This window comes from Helianthus annuus, chromosome 9 (genome assembly GCF_002127325.2).
Source record: "Helianthus annuus cultivar XRQ/B chromosome 9, HanXRQr2.0-SUNRISE, whole genome shotgun sequence".
NCBI lineage: Eukaryota > Viridiplantae > Streptophyta > Magnoliopsida > Asterales > Asteraceae > Helianthus > Helianthus annuus.
The window spans coordinates 52,676,014-52,696,655 of record NC_035441.2 but is presented as its reverse complement, the minus strand read 5'-3'; the positions used below and the strand labels follow the sequence as shown (position 1 = coordinate 52,696,655).

General features: G+C 42.1%; 1 non-coding gene across 1 annotated transcript; it reads left to right on the top strand.

The window, feature by feature from the left end:
* The first annotated feature begins 9,902 nt into the window (after nucleotides 1-9,902).
* Nucleotides 9,903-10,008, top strand: LOC118482420. Its single transcript, XR_004868459.1, has one exon. It is a non-coding gene; the product is annotated as a small nucleolar RNA R71 (small nucleolar RNA).
* The last annotated feature ends 10,634 nt before the right edge of the window (nucleotides 10,009-20,642 follow it).

Genomic DNA, 20,642 nt, shown 5'->3' with positions numbered 1-20,642 from the left:
TCAAGACTAGAAATTGTGATATAGATTAATGCACTACAAACAATCAAACACACACCATGACATTCAAGCAATGCAAAATATCATTCTAGAAATGCAGAAATTAACACACAAAAGTCTTAGAAACATATGATCACCGAAGAGTTTAGCCGGACATGGCTCGGTGAATCATCATCAACATTAATCTAGTGTTCATACGAATTAAAAACACAAACCGAATGTTTAGAATCGTTCACAAACCAAGCAAGTACTCCAAATTCGCTCCCCAAAGTCTCCAAGAACCGTCAATGATGAGATAATACCAAAAGACACACACAAAACGAGTATATGGCAGCAGTTACACTTTTCACGTTCAGGCACCACCGTAAATTACGGCTCCACCGTAATTTACGGTGGTCATCAAAATGTTACGGTGAGTTGAGCCTGGTTTACGGTGCAAGATAAATGGGAAAATGGGTCACCGTAAATTACGGTGATACCGTAATTTACGGTACCAAGCAGTCTTCACTTCTTTGTTTTGCCTTGTGTTCTTCTCTCGACCCGTTTTCACCAAAGCATCCATAAGCATCCATAAGCTGCCTTTTATCCATCGCTTATCTCCTAATTTGCACCTGAAACATAAGCATCGTAGTTATCTAATTCAAGATAATTACACGGCTAAATGAAGGATTATTTCATGTTTTAACACACTTAAGGGTTGTCCAAAGGACCACCCGTCACATCCCCACACTTAACCGTTGCTTGTCCCAAGCAACTCATCAACATAGCTTCGAAACAAGTGATCAAATCAAGCCAAACAAATCATGCAATTTCTTTACCAACCCCTTTTTAATGCCCCAAGCAATACACCCCTCACAATTTCTCTCCTCTCGGCTACAAGTGGAAACTAGCAAAGATAAGCTAGACACACACTAGGCAAACGGGTAGTTGCGCAATCATAAGCTTGTACCTGAATCAACTATACTCCTATAACGGGTCAAACACGAATGCAAATCAAAGGGGCTTAAAGGTTGTAACGTGGCTAGGTGTATGGGCAGGAAATGGAATATATATGAGTAGCGAAAATTCAACCCGGTCTTTTTATTACAACTACCAAAACAACTAACAAAGACATACTACTATATACAAGACAATGAAACCTTCTTTTTTTCTTTTCTTTCTCTTCTTTCTCATTTTTTTTTCTTTTCATTGTTTTTTTGTTTTTTTTTTTTTTTTTTTTTTTTTTTTTTCAATCATAATACATTAACCATAACTATTTCAAACTAATAAACTACTAATTATATCACTAATGCTATAAGACCGGGTCAAATTTGGGTACATTTTCAAGTAAGTAGCTAGGGGAAACAAATGATAGGCTTTAGGCACAAAATTGGGCAACTAAATGACCAAACCCCCACCCCTCTCACTACCATGCTCATATATATAATTTATGAGGTCCAACCCCCCAAATCCCACACTCACTCACACAACCGACGAGGCTACCTAATGCCCTTATCCTTTCTACATTCATGTCTAACAAGAATTCAAATTGCATTCAAGCACAAGTTCTAACGCACCCCCACCCGTAGCCACTCTCATTAAAGATTATTTATATACATGTGTGGCTACAACTCTCACCAAGAATGAAAAGGGTAATAAGGGTTGCCGGTGCATTGACTTGGGGATAAATTAGGGCGACAAGATTTCATATTGTTTTGCTCGGCTTAAAATTTTTCAAAAATCTTCGAAAAATTCCCCCCATCCCCACACTTGGGATACATTGTCCCCAATGTATGGCTTTGGGAGGATTTGATCACATCCTCAATCAACATCCGCAAAAAGCTTTTATCTCAAACCCCAAATTTCTTTTTGTATTTTTTTCTTTTTATATTTTTTTTTATGTTTTTCATTTTTGAACACAACACCACCAACCAACCAACCCAACAATCAATCATATGATCAATCACCACCCATCCTCCCACCATAATCAACATAAACCAACAAATATATACAAACTATACAAGAGAGAGAATACCACCTGATCAATAATAACGCGGTCCTGGGGGCCCAAAAATGGACGACATCATATCGCTCCATTCTCCAAACCCGAACGAGCCGCTACTGCTTCCCTCTTGTTGTTGTGGTCCCTCTTGCCGTCTTGGATCAAGCCACTGAGAATGGTGGAGTTGTGGAGTTGGATACGAAACGCTGCCATCATATGGTGGCAATGAGGCATAATCCACATGTTGTGGATCCTCAACCACCGGCCTCCCAGCATGCCAGTCCGCATGCATCCGCCTCATCTGATCATCGTGATATCGGTTATTCATTTCCACCTCCTGCGAATATGCGTGAGTCCGGTGCCATGATTCATTGCGGTCGAGGCTATGTTTAAGTGCCCGCTCAATACTAGCGCTATTCCGCGTGCCTTGATCAAATAACGACCTCTCCGGACCCGACCAAGTATCAAAGATGGCCGCCGGCGGGCGTTGGCTCTCGATCACCTCCTGCATTGAACCACTATAAGCCCACCCCGGCTCATATGGTTGCTGCGCATAGTCGTAAAATGTGCCACCATGACCACCATGAAAAACCCCAAAACCAACATTTGCACCACCCGTTGGCTCGTCTGCGTAATCTTCATCCCCACTCGGAACTAACTCTACATCACTCTCAGGTTCATCCGGTTCTCCCGGCATCAATTCCCTTGCACCTAATTTCAACGCCCTCCACCGTTGACCCTCCGATTTCAGCTTGTGATAACGTTCAGACGAGGTGTATGTCCAAACGTTTCCCAACCTATCCAAAGTAAAAGGCATGTGCCTTTTCGTTAAACCCCGGTCTTCCGATGTGAGTGCCTTTTGTTGCTTCATTAAACCCGTTATGATGCGACAGTATGGGACAATGTCTCTCCCGTATTTGTTCCGACATATCCACAAATGATGCATAATCAGGTAGCGGATTGGGAAGCGTGGAGATCCATGCATCAATGAATACAAAACGGGTATTTCTGGAAACCTCACCTGATCTTTATCCCCTCTCCTTGGGATGACATTAAGTAAACAGATCGTATGTATGAGCTTGGCTTCTATCTTCAGATTTTTTCGGTATAACACGCCACCATACTTACCGGGCAAAAACAAATCAGCCAACATACTGTTCCATGTCACATGCTTCTCGGGTTTGAGCAACAAGTCATCAAGCGTGGGAATTATGTATTCCCTAGCTGGAAGACTATCATATTTTCCCAACTTCTTCAAAGTATCAAATGACATTTCAACTGGTACCCCATGTACCGTCCCAATCAACTTCATTTGTGATGGCCTATAGAAGTTTTCACACTTAAGTGTTGCCATCCACTCCTGAATTTCGGTCATAAACAAGTTGCTCTTATCCTTATCCCAACACTTTAATGCTCCTTCCCAACCCAAAGCACGGAACTTGTCATATACCCCGAACTGACCCAACTGAGGCTCATCAACCTCTCTTTCACAGATGAACGCGGCCGCTTTATTCTTTAACTTGTTCATGCAATCGTTATACAAAGTTGGCTGCCAAATTTCGGGTTGGTCATCCAATGACCCCGAATTCCACACTGGTTTATCTCTTGGGTCTAACTGCATCTCTTCTTCTTCCTCGCTTTCGCTTTCACTAACCCTACCAAGATATTGCCTTTTCTTCGATGGCTGCTCCTTCTCCTTGCCTTTGCCTCTTGACGAGGATGAACTTGAACCCGGCTTTTCTTTTGTCCTTGCCATTCCTACACACATGAAGAAACAACAAAATAACACAAAATTAACATTCTCTTCACAAATCATCCCCACACTTGCTTGTTACTATGGTTGTAGATGTTAGTGAACCCAAAATGTATCAAGGATTTTTCAAAAATTGGGCATGGTGTCTCTACAATGTAGAACATCCCAAAAGTTCACTACTTTAACCAAAATTCCTACATCTACAACCATCAATCATGTTCAATAACAATTTCATACTCATATCCTAGCAACAAGCAAGTGGGCAAGAACATATAACCTAAATCACCTTGTTTTTCACAATGCATCTTCATAATATAGTAGAATAAGTGTTCATACCTTGTTTCAAGATGAGAGGATGCTTGTGAAACTAAAAATCCAAAAACCCCCAAATTATCTCAACCTAGGGTTTCAAACTTCGACCCCAAAACCACGTTTTCTCTGAAATTCCTCCTCACAATCACGAAGCTCGTGAAAATTTAGTCAATTTAGACCAAAACTCCACTTGATTTGGGCAAGAATTGAAGATTTGATGAAGAGAAGAAAGTGGAAGAATAACTATGGAGTTGTGGGTTCTTTGGAGAAGAAGAGGTGGAAAGGGAGAAGTGAATGAGTGGTTAGGGTATAATGCACGTGACAGGCCTTTTGTTTTCGGTTTTTTTTTTCTTTTTTTTTTTTTTATATATATATACATCGGAGTTGAACCGACGGAACTTCATTCGCTGCGTGCCGTAATTTACGGTCTCACCGTAAATTACGGTGAGACCTGAATGCCAATTTTGTACCGTAAACCAGGAGAGAAATACCGTAAAACCCAACAACATTTATACTCCACCGTAAATTACGGCAACACCGTAATTTACGGTAATCACTGAACTTTAATTCTCACCGTAATACAGGGGGTTTTCACCATAAAATTCCAAAAAATTTCAACAACCACCGTAAATTACGGCTCCACCGTAATTTACGGTGGACACTGGGCATCCATTCTTTTGATAAACTTGGAATTTATGTGACCAAATTTTTAGATTTTTTTTTTTTTTTTTTTTTTTAAATTTTTCGATTTTTTTATGTTTTTTAATTATTTCAAAAACTTGAGAAAATCACCCTACCCCCTCAAAAATCCCGTGTTGTCCTCAACACGATGTAAGAACAATTCGCGACCCGAACTTCCCCACACTTGTTTCGAACACGGACTTCGAGGGATTATGGCAATTATGCAACTATACAAACAAAACAAAACAAAACTACTATGTACACTATCACCAAACCTGGGCCTCTTACGATTGTTCCTCCTCAACCGGGCGTAGGATGTAGCCCGCTTTGTCAAGCTCCAAGTTGTTGATGTCATTGCCATCCAAATACGGCTTTAACCGGTGACCGTTCACCGTTTGTTGTTTCAATGTTCGCTCGTCTTGAATGTCAACATCTCCGAACCTTCCCACTCGTCGGACAACATAAGGGCCCATCCACTTGCTCTTAAGTTTCCCCGCGAACATTTTCAACCTTGAATTGTATAACCACACTTTTTGACCCACTTCAAAGTTCTTCTTCTTTATCTTCGCATCATGAACCTTTTTCAGTTTGTCTTTGTATGCGGATGCACACTCATACGCTTGATCCCTTATCTCTTCAATTTCATTCAGTTGAAGCTTCCTCGCCCGACCCGCTTCATCATAGTCCGCATTCACTGTTTTAATTGCCCAATATGCCCTATGTGCCAACTCCATAGGCAAATGACATCCTTTCCCGTAAACCATTCGATACGGAGTGGTATCAAGTGGGGTTTTGAAAGCCGTGCGATATGCCCACAATGCATCATCAAGCTTGCTTGACCAATCTTTCCTATCCGTTCTAACCGTTTTCATTAGAATTTCTTTGATTTTCCGGTTAGATACCTCCACTTGACCACTCGTTTGTGGGTGGTACGGTGTAGCCACACGATGATTCACACTATATCTTTTCAACAACTTTCCAAAATTGAAATTTTTGAAATGTGAACCACCATCACTTATTATCACCCGAGGTACACCGAAACGAGAAAAAATGTTGGATTGCACAAACTTACATACAACGGAATGATCGTTGGTCCTTGTGGCAATAGCTTCAATCCATTTCGACACATAATCAACCGCAACCAATATGTATAAAAACCCATTTGAGTTTGGGAAAGGACCCATGAAGTCTATTCCCCAAACATCAAATACCTCCACTACCAAAATTGGTTGCAACGGCATTTCATCACGTTTCGAAATGCTTCCCATTCTTTGACAATTGATGCAATTTCGGGCATACTCACGAGCATCCTTGAAAATCGTGGGCCAATAAAACCCACTCGATAACACCCGATAGCCTGTCTTGTTCCCACTAAAATGGCCCCCACATGCGGATGAATGAGCATGGGTCAATATCTCTAAAACTTCAGTTTCGGGAACACATCTTCTTATCACTTGATCAGCCCCGATTTTGAACAAGTCGGGTTCGTCCCATATATATTGCTTCACTTGACTAGAAAACTGTTGTCGTCTCTTCTTAGTCCAATGAGTTGGAATCGCACCCTTGGCCAAATAGTTAACATAATGAGCATACCAAGGGGCCACATAAGTAGAAACGGCCAACAATTGTTCATCGGGGAACCGTTCATTGATTTCACTTGCATCATCTACACCTTCCAACGGGATTCGGGACAAATGATCCGCGACAACATTCTCACATCCCTTCTTGTCTCGGATCTCTAGATCAAATTCTTGCAACAATAAAACCCACCGAATCAAACGCGGCTTCGCATCCTTTTTCTCCATTAAATACCGAACCGCACTATGATCGGAATAAACTACTACCTTGCTTCCCCAAATATACGAGCGAAACTTATCCAAAGCGTACACCACCGCTAATAATTCCTTCTCGGTTGTGGTGTAGTTAAGTTGCGCTTCGGATAAAGTTTTGCTTGCATAGTAGATAACCACCGGCTTCTTGTCAACCCGTTGACCCAAAACTGCACCAATAGTGGTATCGCTGGCATCACACATTATCTCGAACGGCTTTGACCAATCAGGTGGTTGCAAGATAGGCGCCTTGACCAAATGTTCCTTCAAAACAGTAAACGCTTGCATACATTCATTAGTAAAGTCAAACGGGACATCTTTTAATAACAAATTGCATAAGGGTTTGGTGATAACACTAAAACCCTTAATGAAACGTCGATAAAAACCCGCGTGTCCCAAGAATGATCGTACACCCTTAACATTTTTAGGAGGTGGCAATGATGAAATTACCCGTATCTTTGCCTTATCCACCTCCATACCCCTTTCCGAAATCACGTGTCCCAACACAATGCCCTCTTGCACCATGAAGTGACTTTTCTCCCAACTTAGCACCAAATTTTTCTCAACGCACCTTTTTAAAACCTTTTCCAATTCGTTGAGACAAGCATCAAAAGTGGTGCCAAAAATGGAAAAATCATCCATGAACACTTCAAGCGACTCTCCAACCATGTCCGAGAAAATACTCATCATACATCGTTGAAAAGTTGCCGGAGCATTACACAACCCAAACGGCATTCGCCTAAAGGCAAAAGTGCCGTATGGGCATGTGAAGGTGGTCTTGTGTTGGTCATCCGGGTGTATGGCAATTTGATTATAACCCGAGTACCCATCTAAGAAGCAATAATATTTTTGACCCGATAATTTTTCAATAATTTGGTCAATAAAAGGTAACGGGAAATGGTCCTTAGAAGTGGCGGCATTCAGTTTTCGGTAGTCAATACACACCCGCCATCCGGTAACCGGTCGGGTGGCAATTTGTTCACCACTTTCGTCCTTGACTACTTGAATGCCGGCCTTCTTAGGCACAACTTGGGTGGGACTCACCCAAGCACTATCCGAAATCGGATAGATGATTCCCGCATCCAACCATTTAATTACCTCCTTTTTTACTACCTCCCTTAGGTTCGGGTTCAACCGCCTTTGAGCTTCTCGTGTCGGTTTGGCATCTTCGGTTGTGATAATCTTGTGCATGACGATGGATGGACTAATTCCTTTAAGATCGGCAATCGTCCATCCAATAGCACCCTTGTTCGCTTTTAACACCTCCATCAAGGCTTGCTCTTGTGCCACTTCCAAATTAGAGGCAATAATGACCGGCAAAGTGTCATTATCCCCTAAAAATACATACTTCAAGTGGCCCGGCAAGTCCTTGAGCTCTAACTTTGGTGGTTCCTCCAACGATGGTTTTGTACCCGAATCGATTTCCACCGGTAGACCCTCGAATTGATGGGTCCATGGTAGTCTACCTTCTTTCAGCGCCATCACATCTTGTGCCTCCTCTTCAACCCGTAGTGCATAAGCATGTACCTGTTCAGAAAAGTCACACAGGCAAATATCCAAACCATCCTCCTCATACTCATGCGGGTTGCATCCATCTACTATGTCTGCCATAAAACACTCATCAACACCATTAGCATTAGAATTGTTAGTGAAAACATTCAAACGCATTTTTCGATTTCCGAATGCCATATCAACCGTACCAAATCTACAGTCGATAATAGCATGTGCGGTGCTTAAAAATGGCCGACCCAAAATTATGTTTTGTTGTTGTTTAGGGTCCGCCGATGAGTAGTCCAAAACTAAGAAGTCCACCGGGTAATAAAACTCATCAATTTTAACAATAACATTTTGAACCATACCCCGGGGCAACTTATGAGACAAATCGGCCAAAACAACCGTCGTCTCCACCCGTGCTAATGGACCAAAGTCATATTGGTCGTATAATCCCCCCGGTAAAATGCTAACTCCGGCTCCGAGATCTAGCAACGCCTTAGCCATTTGAAAATTACCAACTTGTACATTAATCAATGGCGTGCCCGGATCTTGGAGCTTAGGAGGTAGCTCCCCATTCAACACCGCGCTCACTTGCCCGGTCAAATCTACCCGCTTAGGCACTTTTTTCTTGTTTTGCCTCTTCTGTGTGCATAATTCTTTTAAAAATTTTGCATAAGCGGGAACTTGTTTTATTGCATCAAGAAGTGGAAGATTTATTTTAACTTGTTTGAACATATCCCACATTTCCTCTTTTTGAGGACCCCTTGACACAATAAAATTTTTCTTTCCCGGGTCAAGTAAAGCCGATGGAAATGGCACTTGACTCGGTTCACCCTCAATCTTCTCACTTTCATTCTTTTCACTTTCACCCAACCCCGGTTTTTTAATAGTTATTTCTTTTGGTTTAACCGGTGCAAGTTCATCATCACTTTCCATTCCCGTGATGTCCTCAACCACCCCCTCGACCAATTCGGGTGACAAATTGGCCTTAAACTCTTTCCCACTTCTTAACACACTAACATGGTTAATATTAACATTACCTCGTGACGAACCATGTGAAGGGTTTACCTTTGTGTCGCTTGGAAGTTGACCCTTACCTTTCTTTAGTTCCGCCACATCGGTTGCTAATTGCCCCATTTGAGTCGTTAGTGACTGGATGCTTTTATCGCGAACCTCATCTTTTTGCATCCGCACTTCATCAAGTTGATTCCGCTTTTGCATTTCCAATTGCATGCTTTTAAGCATCTCCATCACCTCGTTTCCACCCGAAGATCCCCTTTGCTCTTGACCCGTTTGGTATTGTTTTTGATACCCTTGGTTATTTCCGCCCCGGTACCCACCTTGGTTATTATAAGATGGCCGTGAACCAAAATTACCTTGGCTACCTTGAAAATTTGGGTTCACTTGATTTGACGGGTTCCCATATCTAAAGTTCGGGTGATTCCTCAACCCGGGGTGGTAGGTATTAGAATTCATGTTGTTGTAGTTCCTACCACCTCCTCCTTGGCCTTGACCTTGGATCGCATGAACTTCCTCATATTGCCCTTCCAACATCCCTTGGCAATTTTCAGCCGCGTGACCTATTTCATTACACAAAGCACACACATCATAAATTTGGTTAGTACTTTGAACATTACCTTCATCTATGGCATGCACTTGTGGTCGGTTAGTTGTCGGTCGGGCTCTTCTCGAAGCTTGGGCTTTCCTTTTTGATGTAGTTGCCATACTCTCCAAAAACTCCCAATCTTCATTCTCATAATTCGTTCCAAATGTCCCTCCGGTGATAGACATTAAATCCCGTGCATCTTCGGCACTTAACCCCTCATGAAAAGCGTTCATTAACTCCCATAACTCAATCCCATGATGAGGGCAGTTTTTAATCATCATGTTAAAACGCTCGAACGCCTCATGGAACATCTCACCATGTTGTTGTTGAAAGCTTCTCAACCCCTTCCGCGCATCATTAGTCTTTTGGGCGGTGTAGAATTCATCCAAAAAGGTTTGTTGCATCTCCCCCCATGTATAAATTGATGCTGAAGGTAATGTATAGAACCATTTCTTAGCTTTCTCTTCCAACGAAAACTGAAATAAGACTAACTTAACTTCATCGGCCGAAAAACCTTGACTCCCAAAAGTGTTGCAAATTGAGTCATAGGCCTCTAGATGAAAGTACGGCTCCTCCGTTGCTAACCCTTTATACTTCGGTAAACTTTGCAACGAGTTCGTTCTTACTTCAAAAGTTCTCCCTTGGTTGTTGTGAGGGATAACCACCGGTGAGGGGTTTTGAGTAATGATAGGCCTGAAATGTGCCTCTATTCCCCTTGCTTGTTCTCTAAGATGTCTTCGTGGCACACCATACCTACCTCTCGGAATAATCGGCCCATTCGGTCTTTGTACTTGCCCTTGTGGTGCGATCGGTTGTTGAAACTGTTGTGGTCGCATCGGTGGGCGCTGAGGCGGTCTTTGAAATGGTTGTTGGTGTACATGTTGTGGCCGGACCTGTTGCAATGGAATCGGTTGTGGCATTGGTGGCCCTTGTGGTCTTGGCCGAATATGTTGTGGTATAAGTTGTTGATGTTGCATTCCACCAACACTCGCCATCCCTTGCGATTGACTCTGAACGTACCCAAAATCCCCTTGATCACCATAATCTCCATAACCATACCCATCATCTTCATACCCCTCAAAGTCTTCAAATCCTTCATCATACCCATCTCCTTGAATTCCCGATGATTGCCCAAATGGAATAGTCGAGTATTGGAAACCCGATTGATTTGGTGGTCGATACGGTGTAGCATGGACAATAGACGAAATTGGTGCCATAGTATGGCCCGAATATGATGGACCCGCACCCGGGAAAAAATGGGATAATGGTGGTATAGTAGTGGAAGGGTTAAAGGTGACGGTTGGTTCTTCTTGGGTAGTAATGGGTTGTGTGGTGTTGGTTGGTGTAACCTGTTGAGGTATGGTGGGTTCGGTAGTATTTGGTGGAATGGTAGTGTTAGGTGAAGGTTGAGTGGATGTTGGTATGAATGATGAGGTAAATTCACCCGTAGTGGGTGGTGGTGGTGGATCCATGTATCGAATTGGTGTAACTGGTGTTGTTGGTGAACTATTGATTGTATTTTCCCTTAGCAAAATTCTGTTTGCTCGCAAAGTTCGCTCAATTTCCGGATCAAACGCCAATGGTGATAGCTTGTGAGAGCTCCTAGTACGCATGCACCTGTAAATACCTGCACACTAACACACCCCGCGTAAACCAGAAAAATAACAAACTTAAAACACAAACAAAAAATTAACACACGTTGCGCACTACTCCCCGGCAGCGGCGCCAAAATTTGACGTGATGTCGTGGGTCACGCAAATTTAATCCCTAAACAACTGTAGTTAGCGGTAGTAGGGTATCGAACTCAGGGAGTATGTGGAAAATGTGTTAATTGTGTAGCTTTGTATTTATACTAAAATTAAACTAAATTGCAGAAAATTAAAATTCAAGATTGTGGATTGTTGTTTTATAAAACTAAATTACGGATTAATGCAAATCAAAGTAGGTTGTAAACAATTAGGAGAGAACAATGATCACCCTAGGTTTCAGTTTCGTTAGACAATTGTGTGCAATTTCACTAGAAAGAGTTACATAGACATAACTCGTGTATGTGTGATTGAAGTGATAAAAGGGAACAAAGTACTCGGATTAGATAATGCGAGGTTGTTTCCCGATGACCTATTAACCAATAACCAACCCTAACCCTTCCCGTGATATCTCGGTTGCCAACGGCACCAAGAACGTACGATCAAGACTAGAAATTGTGATATAGATTAATGCACTACAAACAATCAAACACACACCATGACATTCAAGCAATGCAAAATATCATTCTAGAAATGCAGAAATTAACACACAAAAGTCTTAGAAACATTCACCTAGGATGATCACCGAAGAGTTTAGCCGGACATGGCTCGGTGAATCATCATCAACATTAATCTAGTGTTCATACGAATTAAAAACACAAACCGAATGTTTAGAATCGTTCACAAACCAAGCAAGTACTCCAAATTCGCTCCCCAAAGTCTCCAAGAACCGTCAATGATGAGATAATACCAAAAGACACACACAAAACGAGTATATGGCAGCAGTTACACTTTTCACGTTCAGGCACCACCGTAAATTACGGCTCCACCGTAATTTACGGTGGTCATCAAAATGTTACGGTGAGTTGAGCCTGGTTTACGGTGCAAGATAAATGGGAAAATGGGTCACCGTAAATTACGGTGATACCGTAATTTACGGTACCAAGCAGTCTTCACTTCTTTGTTTTGCCTTGTGTTCTTCTCTCGACCCGTTTTCACCAAAGCATCCATAAGCATCCATAAGCTGCCTTTTATCCATCGCTTATCTCCTAATTTGCACCTGAAACATAAGCATCGTAGTTATCTAATTCAAGATAATTACACGGCTAAATGAAGGATTATTTCATGTTTTAACACACTTAAGGGTTGTCCAAAGGACCACCCGTCAAAGGACCTGGGTCAAATTTAGTAGGACCTCCTTCAATACCCAACGGTATTGGATGGCGGGGGTCCAAACTCTTTGATCCCCTCATAAGTTAAACTACTATTAAAAATTTAACCTGGCTACTTAGGACTGTATCCCCCCTGACTCAGACTACTTAGCCGTGGGTAACGTCACCTTCAAAAGAGGGGCCTACCACATTATGCATTAATAACTTAATTAATTATCTTTCAATAATCCGACCATTTAGGATTGTATCCTTGCTGACTCAAACTACTGGGTTGAGAGTAACGTCACCTTCAAAAGAGGGGCCTATTACAATAACTCAGATAATCTCTTAAACAAGTGCAAAAGTGCGAAAATAATCAAAGGTTACACTACACACGAGTCGGATCCAAGTGATTCATCTTGTCTATCTGTTTTTATTTTTATTTTATTTTTCAGCATTTTAGTTAGTTTTATTTTTCTAGTTTAAAAATCTTTTTCTAACATTTTGATTTGATTAGACGTTGAGGATAAACCGGTACTAAAAACTCTTGTGTTCTTGGACGACCTCGGTATCTTACCAACACTATACTACGTCCACGATGGGTGCACTTGCCCATATGTGTGTTTAGTGTTAGTGAATATCGTGTTTATAAATTTAAAACTTGGCTAAAAAGTGTAAAAAGGGCTTAAAATATATACCTAAAACATACTACACCTAACGCGCATCACACATACTCTGGACTATGGTGGGCCCCAGAAGCACCACCTTGGCCAGAACCCCGGACAACTTTGGTGTAAACGGTATGGTGGGGAGTGGCTTCACTAGACTCCTCTACAACAGCATCACCTCCACCACCAGCGCTAGCACCAACATCACCTGCACCACCAGCATCACCACCACCCTCTCCAACCTGTTCGACCTCCACGTCATCTTCTTTCCTTTTTCCCCGATCAACATGCGGAGGAGACAGACCAAAGGTCCTCGAAGGCGGAGACGTGGGATGTGTAATCTTTGAAATATCTACCTTACGAGGAGCCTTACCCGATTTAACCCCTGTTACGAAACAATCAGGATAGTCAGGAGAACGAAACAAAAGCAAGGAAGAGAGGTAAAACACAAGATACAAATGCAAAACTTTGTACCCTGGGAACCAGAAGCAGCGAATATCTACTCCAAAAGGTTACAATGCTTTGCACTAAAAACCCCCAAGTCAACCTCTGATTTCGAAGGTGCAGGGGGAGCCTCCTTCTGAAGTTTAGATTTTTTCACAGCAAGTGCAGCAGCAGCTTGCTCATCAAGTTCCTTTTTCTTCTCCTCAAGAACTCTCTTCTTCTGCATTATCTCAGTCAGAGTGGCATCGTCATCAGGATCACACTCAGCACGCTTATCTCCTGCATCTAAACCAGAGAGCGTGTCAGAAACGACAACATAGTCCAAGAAAGGGAGGTTAGAAGGTTGCTTACGAGGAGCTTCCGTGACATTTTGCTCAACCTTCTTCTTCTTCTCAGACTTATCCAACTTCTTCTTTTTTCTGGTTTCTAACTGCTCAGCAGTGTCAACCGGAGGATCAGCATCATCACCAACAGGCTCATTCACGGGTTCGTTCCCAGTCCCTTGTGGTGGACCTGCACGTGTGGAACGAGGGATTAGGCCTTCACGCGATTTGTCAGAACCCCCACTCAAGAGGACAATAACCTCCTCTCGAGTAGGGTCAGTAGTATCGTAAAAATCATCCCCACCATCTTCACCTAAGATAGCATTTGCATAAGCAGCAAAACTGTCGCTGGTAGGGTGCAAGAAACGGTCATGTATCTAATCCAACCACACAGGCTTCCCCTCGGGAAGTATTGCTTCAATCATGGCACCAGCAGCCTTAGGATCGAGGACATTCAACAAACTGTATCCCACTGTAAAATACAACAACATGAGGAAAAGCATGATGAAATTAAAGAAGAAGACAAACACAAATCAGCAACATTAATACATTTCCCTTGATAGCCATAAACAGGGATACCCCTAGGATTCCGAGGGGCCCACAACATGATCATACCAGCTCCCACCAGCGCCCTCTCTTCAAGTTGGGAAATAGAAGTAACCTTCCGGGTTAACACCTTGTACCACTCTTGATCAGCAAAGTTTATAGACACATTCACGCGAGGAATTCCTTCACTCTCTGGGCGATAATGCATATCGATGGGGATGACCCCATGGTGGATGTAAAAAAACAACTTTAGTTTCCAATCATGCAGACTTTTCGGTGGGTTAGCACTGCAAGAGCTAACCCCACCAGTTCGGGAGTTGAAGGAATAGAAGCCTCCAGTATAGCTCACGTAATAAAAAAAAATTGAACATCTCAAAAGTCGGTTCAATACGGTTGGCCCTGCATATAAACTCAAAATGAGTAATCCGGGGCAGCCCCGAAGCATTTATCTGTGAAATATGAAGCCCGCAGTTGGTCAGCACTTCTCCGGTGAACTTCGTCATGGGAAGACGAAAGTTACCTTCACGAAAAAAAGCAGCATACATGGTTATGTACCCAGGAGGAGCATCCAATGCAGTTGAATTCTGAGTCGGAAACTGAGCGCCCCACTCAGACCGAAAACCCATGTCCCAGACAAGATTTTGAAACTCCTCTTCTTTCTAGTTTATCTCAGCACGGTCCAGGCCAGGTGGATTCTTTGGTTTGTACTTCCTTTTTCTGGTAGGATTACCGCCGGTAGAGATGGTGGCAAGGACAGAAAGAGATAGAAAAAGAAGAGTTTGATGAAAGATGAAGAGAGGAAAAAGAGGAAGTTCGGTAAAGAATCTTGAGAGAGAATGGAGTTTGAATTTCAAAAGTGAAGGAAATAAGGAAACACCACCTATTTATACCTGTCGCATTTAATCCGATGGGTAGTGGATCGTCAGGAACACAGGCAGACAACCAACGGGGAAAGGACACGTTAGAAGGGAGAGAAACCGTGATGCGTGTGTAGTGTAATATATTTTTGATGTATATTTAAGCCCCTTTTTACACTTTTAGCCAAGTTTTAAATTTATAAAACACAATATTTACTAACACTAAACACACATATGGGCAAGTGCACCCATCGTGGACGTAGTATAGTGTTGGTAAGATACCGAGGTCGTCCAACGACACAAGAGCTTTTAATACCGGTTTATCCTCAACGTCTAATCAAATCAAAAAGTGAGAAAAATGTTTTAAACTAAGAAAAATAAAAACTAACTAAAATGCTGAAAAATAAAATAAAATAAAAACAGATAGACAAGATGAATCACTTGGATCCGACACGTGTATTAGTATAACCTTTGATTATTTTCGCACTTTTGCACTTGTTTAAGAGATTATCTTAGTTATTGTAGTAGGCCCCTCTTTTGAAGGCAACGTTACCCTCAACCCAGTAGTTTGAGTCAGCAAGGATACAATCCTAAAGGGTCGGATTATTGAAAGATAATGAATTAAGTTATTAATGCAAATTGTGGTAGGCCCCGCTTTTGGCGGTGACGTTACCCTCGGCTAAGTAGTCTGAGTCAGCAGGGATACAGTCCTAAATAGCCGGGTTATAGTATTAATAGTAGTTAACTTATGAGGGGGCCAAAGAGTTTGGATCCCGGCCATCCAATACCTATGGGCATTGAAGGAGATCCTACTAAATTTGACCCAGGTCCCAAGCAGGACCTCTAAACGCTGAACAAGGGCAAGACCCTTACCAAACCGTTCCCTTAACCCCCGACCAGGTAGCCAACATACCTCCATATAGACCGTGGAGATATGAATGGTGAAAATCTTTTATTTTATATAGACAGTAAAATAATGCCAAGACACCACGGACAAACGATAAGGAATGATCACCTTCAACATAAGTAACTAGTTATTAAAGTCATTAATACAAAACCAAATAAAAAGTGCAAAAGATTAAAAATAAAAAGTATTATACTAAACACTTGTCTTCACCAAGTGATGTAAGAGACTTAGGCAAACATGGCCTTGATTGTCAAGAACTCTTACGATCAATCTTGGATCCCGAGACGACTCACACACTCTACGATGGACAATGGATGATGGTGGTGGATGATGGTGTTATGGTGGTGGTGGGTGGTGGATGAAGTGTGAGAGAGGTGGTGTGCCAAGGGATGAGAGAGAATGAAGCCAAGCTCCTCTATTTATAGGCTGAACAGAAGGCTGGACACGGCCCCGTGTCCGCTGGACACGGCCCCGTGCCCGTCTGACATTCTCTCTCTTCATTAATTGTAATTGCGGATTACAATTAATGCGCCTGCTGAACTTTCACCACGCCCCCGTGCCCGCTGGACACGGCCCCGTGGTGGGCAATGGAAGCTTCTACTGGTTTGTCTTTTCTGCTGCTTCCTGGGCACGCCCCCGTGTTCGCTGGACACGGGGCGTGTTCAGACTCTGTTTCTTCTCCTTTGCCTTGGGAGGTGCCGTTGAGGGTCCGGGCAGTCTACTTTTGTTCCTTTTCTTGTATTTATGATAGAATTAGTTGTCTTTTTGCTTCTTTTGTGATTTTGAGCTCATTTCATCCTGAAAATACAAAAGGAAGACAAAAACACTATTTTTCCAACATTAGTACTCAAAAAGGGTTAGTTTTATGCCTTAATTGATGTGATTTATATGTTGCATTTTACACACATCAAATACCCCCACACTTGAACTTTTGCTTGTCCTCAAGCAAAACTCTTTAAATGTGGCTTACACTCCCAAATGGAATAGGTAGAAGAGAAGTTTTTTAGCTTGTCCTAGAGTGTCGGGAATCCAAGGTCTTTATAAGTTTTATTTTTATTTATTTACAATCCTATTCGTTATGATTTATTTTGAACGTTTCATGAGATAAATTACTTATTTGGGCATAGCATACCTTATTAAAATTCCATTTATGTACAAGTTCACATACCTCACGGGGGATCACTCAACACTCGGCCGAAGGTGTATATTTTTAGTGAATCACTCGAGAGCGGCATGGAACTTACGCCTTCCATAGGCTTGCCAAGCAATCAATCCTCCTCCTTTTTAACTTTTTACCTTTGTAAATATCAAGAGGACTTTTTGGGGTAAAGGGTTAGGCTTGGGTTAAAGGTGGGTGGTTGGGTTAGTGGTTAGTAAAAAGGGCGAAAATCGTAAAAGCGTCGGTTTTCGTAAAATGCCTTGTCTTTGGCGACTTTTTATTTTGAAGTATTTCTCCAAACAAGCTTTTATATAGCTTTTGTTTGTTTTTGACTTCATTCATATATTTTTTTAATCGTCACATAAAAAGGCGAGTTTTTCGAAAAACCGAGCTTGTTACTAAAATAAAGGGTAAAAAATAAAAAAGGTTTTTGGTGGGTGAAAAGGGTTTTTTTTTTTTTTTTTTTTTGGGGTAATGAAATGAAAGGTTTAGGCTCAAAGGGGCTATCTAGGGGGATTTTGGATAGGTGATAAAAAATCAAAAATAATGGTGTTGAAAGAAAAATGGTTAGTCCTAATGCCTCCATCATTTACTTACTTGGGTTTAAGTTGGTAAGGACCGGGAATGTATCGTTGTGGCAAGTTCTAGATTTGTAAGAACCAAGCGGCTATTCACACAAGAAACGAAAAATGAGCATTTAATCTAAATATGTATATTTTTGTGCTCAATAAAGGCTCAAAACTCACTTTTGTGGGAATGGGTTTTTAATGTGATCAAGTATATATAATTGAATTTTTAACTAGACTTGTTATGTCGTTTCATAATTTTCTTATGTTGGTTCTTTGTTATCACGACGCTATCGGTTGTAAACTTGTAAAAATATAACCTTTTTAGAACTTTTTATTCCCAACTTAAACTAAGACAAGTAAATAAATAAAAAAAATGAAAAAAGTTTTTGAAAAAATTTGGGGTGTTTAGCGGTTCCAATAGAGTTTTGTGTAAGGCTTGTGTTTAGGATTTGCAAAATTTCAAGGTTTTAGCATTCCCCCCCACACTTAAATTACACATTGTCCTCAATGTGTCCAAAAATAATGTTTTTGGTTGATTAAAATGTGTAAAAGTAAGTTAAAAAGCAAAGATTTATGTTTCTGGCATCCTGGACACGGCCCCGTGGTGACCGGGCACGGCCCCGTGGTCAAGTGCCAGTAACAAAAATTAGAGAATTGAAACAGAAGCCTGGACACGGGGGCGTGTCCGCTGAACACAGCCCGTGTCTAGTTACCTGAACTGGGTGATTTTCTGCAGGTGGGTCAGCACGGGGCCGTGTTGGTTGGGCACGGCCCGTGTTGAGCCTTCTGTGATGGAGATTTTTGTCGGGTTGCTCTGTTCTTCGTGCATGGTTCCATTTTTCTCGTTCCCTTTTTCATCCATTACCACAATGAGTGTGTTTTATTCTGCAAAAACTTAAAAGATTAAACTAAACTAAGGATAGTTCCGCGGAATGCCTCCGTGGTGCGCCACGTTTATAAGGGTCCTTGGCTAGACCCAAAGCGAGGTTATATGTTTTCTGAGTGGGATGCTTGGCGTCCCATGTTACACCGTCGGAGAGCAGCATCCAAGCTCGAATCAATAACCTTCATGTAATTGACCGGGTCGTCATCTTCTATTCTCTTCCCAACTCCGAATTTCACTTCATCATTCCCATACCTCAAGGTGAGTGTCCCGTCATTCATATCTACCACTGCTTGTGCTGTGGCAAGGAAGGGTCTCCCTAGTATAAGGGGGACCTCGGTGTCTTCCTCCATATCGAGTATGACAAAGTCAGCTGGATAAACGAATCTACTTACCCTTACCAAGACATTCTCGATGACACCTTGTGGGAATTTGACGGATCGATCAGCGAGTTGTATGCTCATTTTTGTAGGGCTCGTGGTTCCCAAGCCAAGCCTCCTGAACATTGATGAGGGCATAAGGTTAATGCTAGCCCCTAGGTCGGCTAAGGCATTGCGAACGGGCGAGTCCCCTATTGAGCACGGAATCGTGAAACTTCCGAGATCGATTTTCTTTTGGGGGAGTTGATTGAGTACGAGGGCAGAGCATTCTTCGCCTAAATTAACTAATTGCAAATTTTCAATTTTCTTCTTATGCGTAAGGAAGTCCCTCATAAATTTAGAGTATTTGGGCATTTGGGTTAGGACTTCGATAAAAGGAATATTGACATGCAATTGTTTTAACAGACTTTCGAATTTTACGAATTGCTCAGTTGTCTTTTGACGAATTAACCTACCGGGGTACGGAACTCGAGGAGCCTTGGTAGGCTCTGGTGATGGAGGAGAGTTCTTCTCCTGCAGAGGTGTTGGCACTGTTTCTTCTGTAGGTGGTGGTACTTCTGCATGCCCTACGGTGCGGTTTCGTAGTGTGATGAGGTGAACTTGCGCTTTTGGGTTTGTTTCGGTATTGCTAGGTAATGCGCCTTGCGGTCTCTCGGAAAAGTTTTGAGCTATTTGATTTATTTGTTTTTCTATGTTTTGAATGCTAGCTTGCTGATTCCTAAAATTAGATTCTAATTGTAGAAATCTTTCCGAGTTTTTCTTATCAGTGTCAGAGACGAGGCGAGATATAGTATCTTCGAGCCTTTCTCGTCCACCTTGTTGTTGAGTGAAATTTTGTGACTCATTTCTTGATTGCTGAAAGTTTGTTCGTTGGGTTTGTTGGTTACTACTATTGCCGGGTTCCCTCCAACCAAGGTTTGGGTGGTTTCGCCATCCTTGGTTGTAAGTTCCCGTTGGGGGACCCGACGGCCTAGGTCTATTATCAATGTAGTTTACCATTTCTTGTTGATCGTCCGTTTCTTTCATGCAACTCCAATTTTCATGTGACCCACCACACCCTTCACAAGCCATAACCGAGACTGTTTTTGTCATTTCTATTTTTTTTATTTTTGAAGAAAGGGCCTCGATTTGGGCTTGTAAAGAAGTGCTTTCATCGACCTTATGGGCGCCCGGGGCGATAGACTTATTTCCCCGGGGGGTGTGCCATTGAAAATTGGTTTGAGCAATTTCCTCAATTTGATTATATATTTCGTGTGGGCGTCGATTACCTAAAAGTCCCCCGGAGCTAGAATCAAGTGTCTGCCTAGTGTGTGGCAACAATCCATTGTAGAAAGTGGATACTTGCTGCCATATTGCG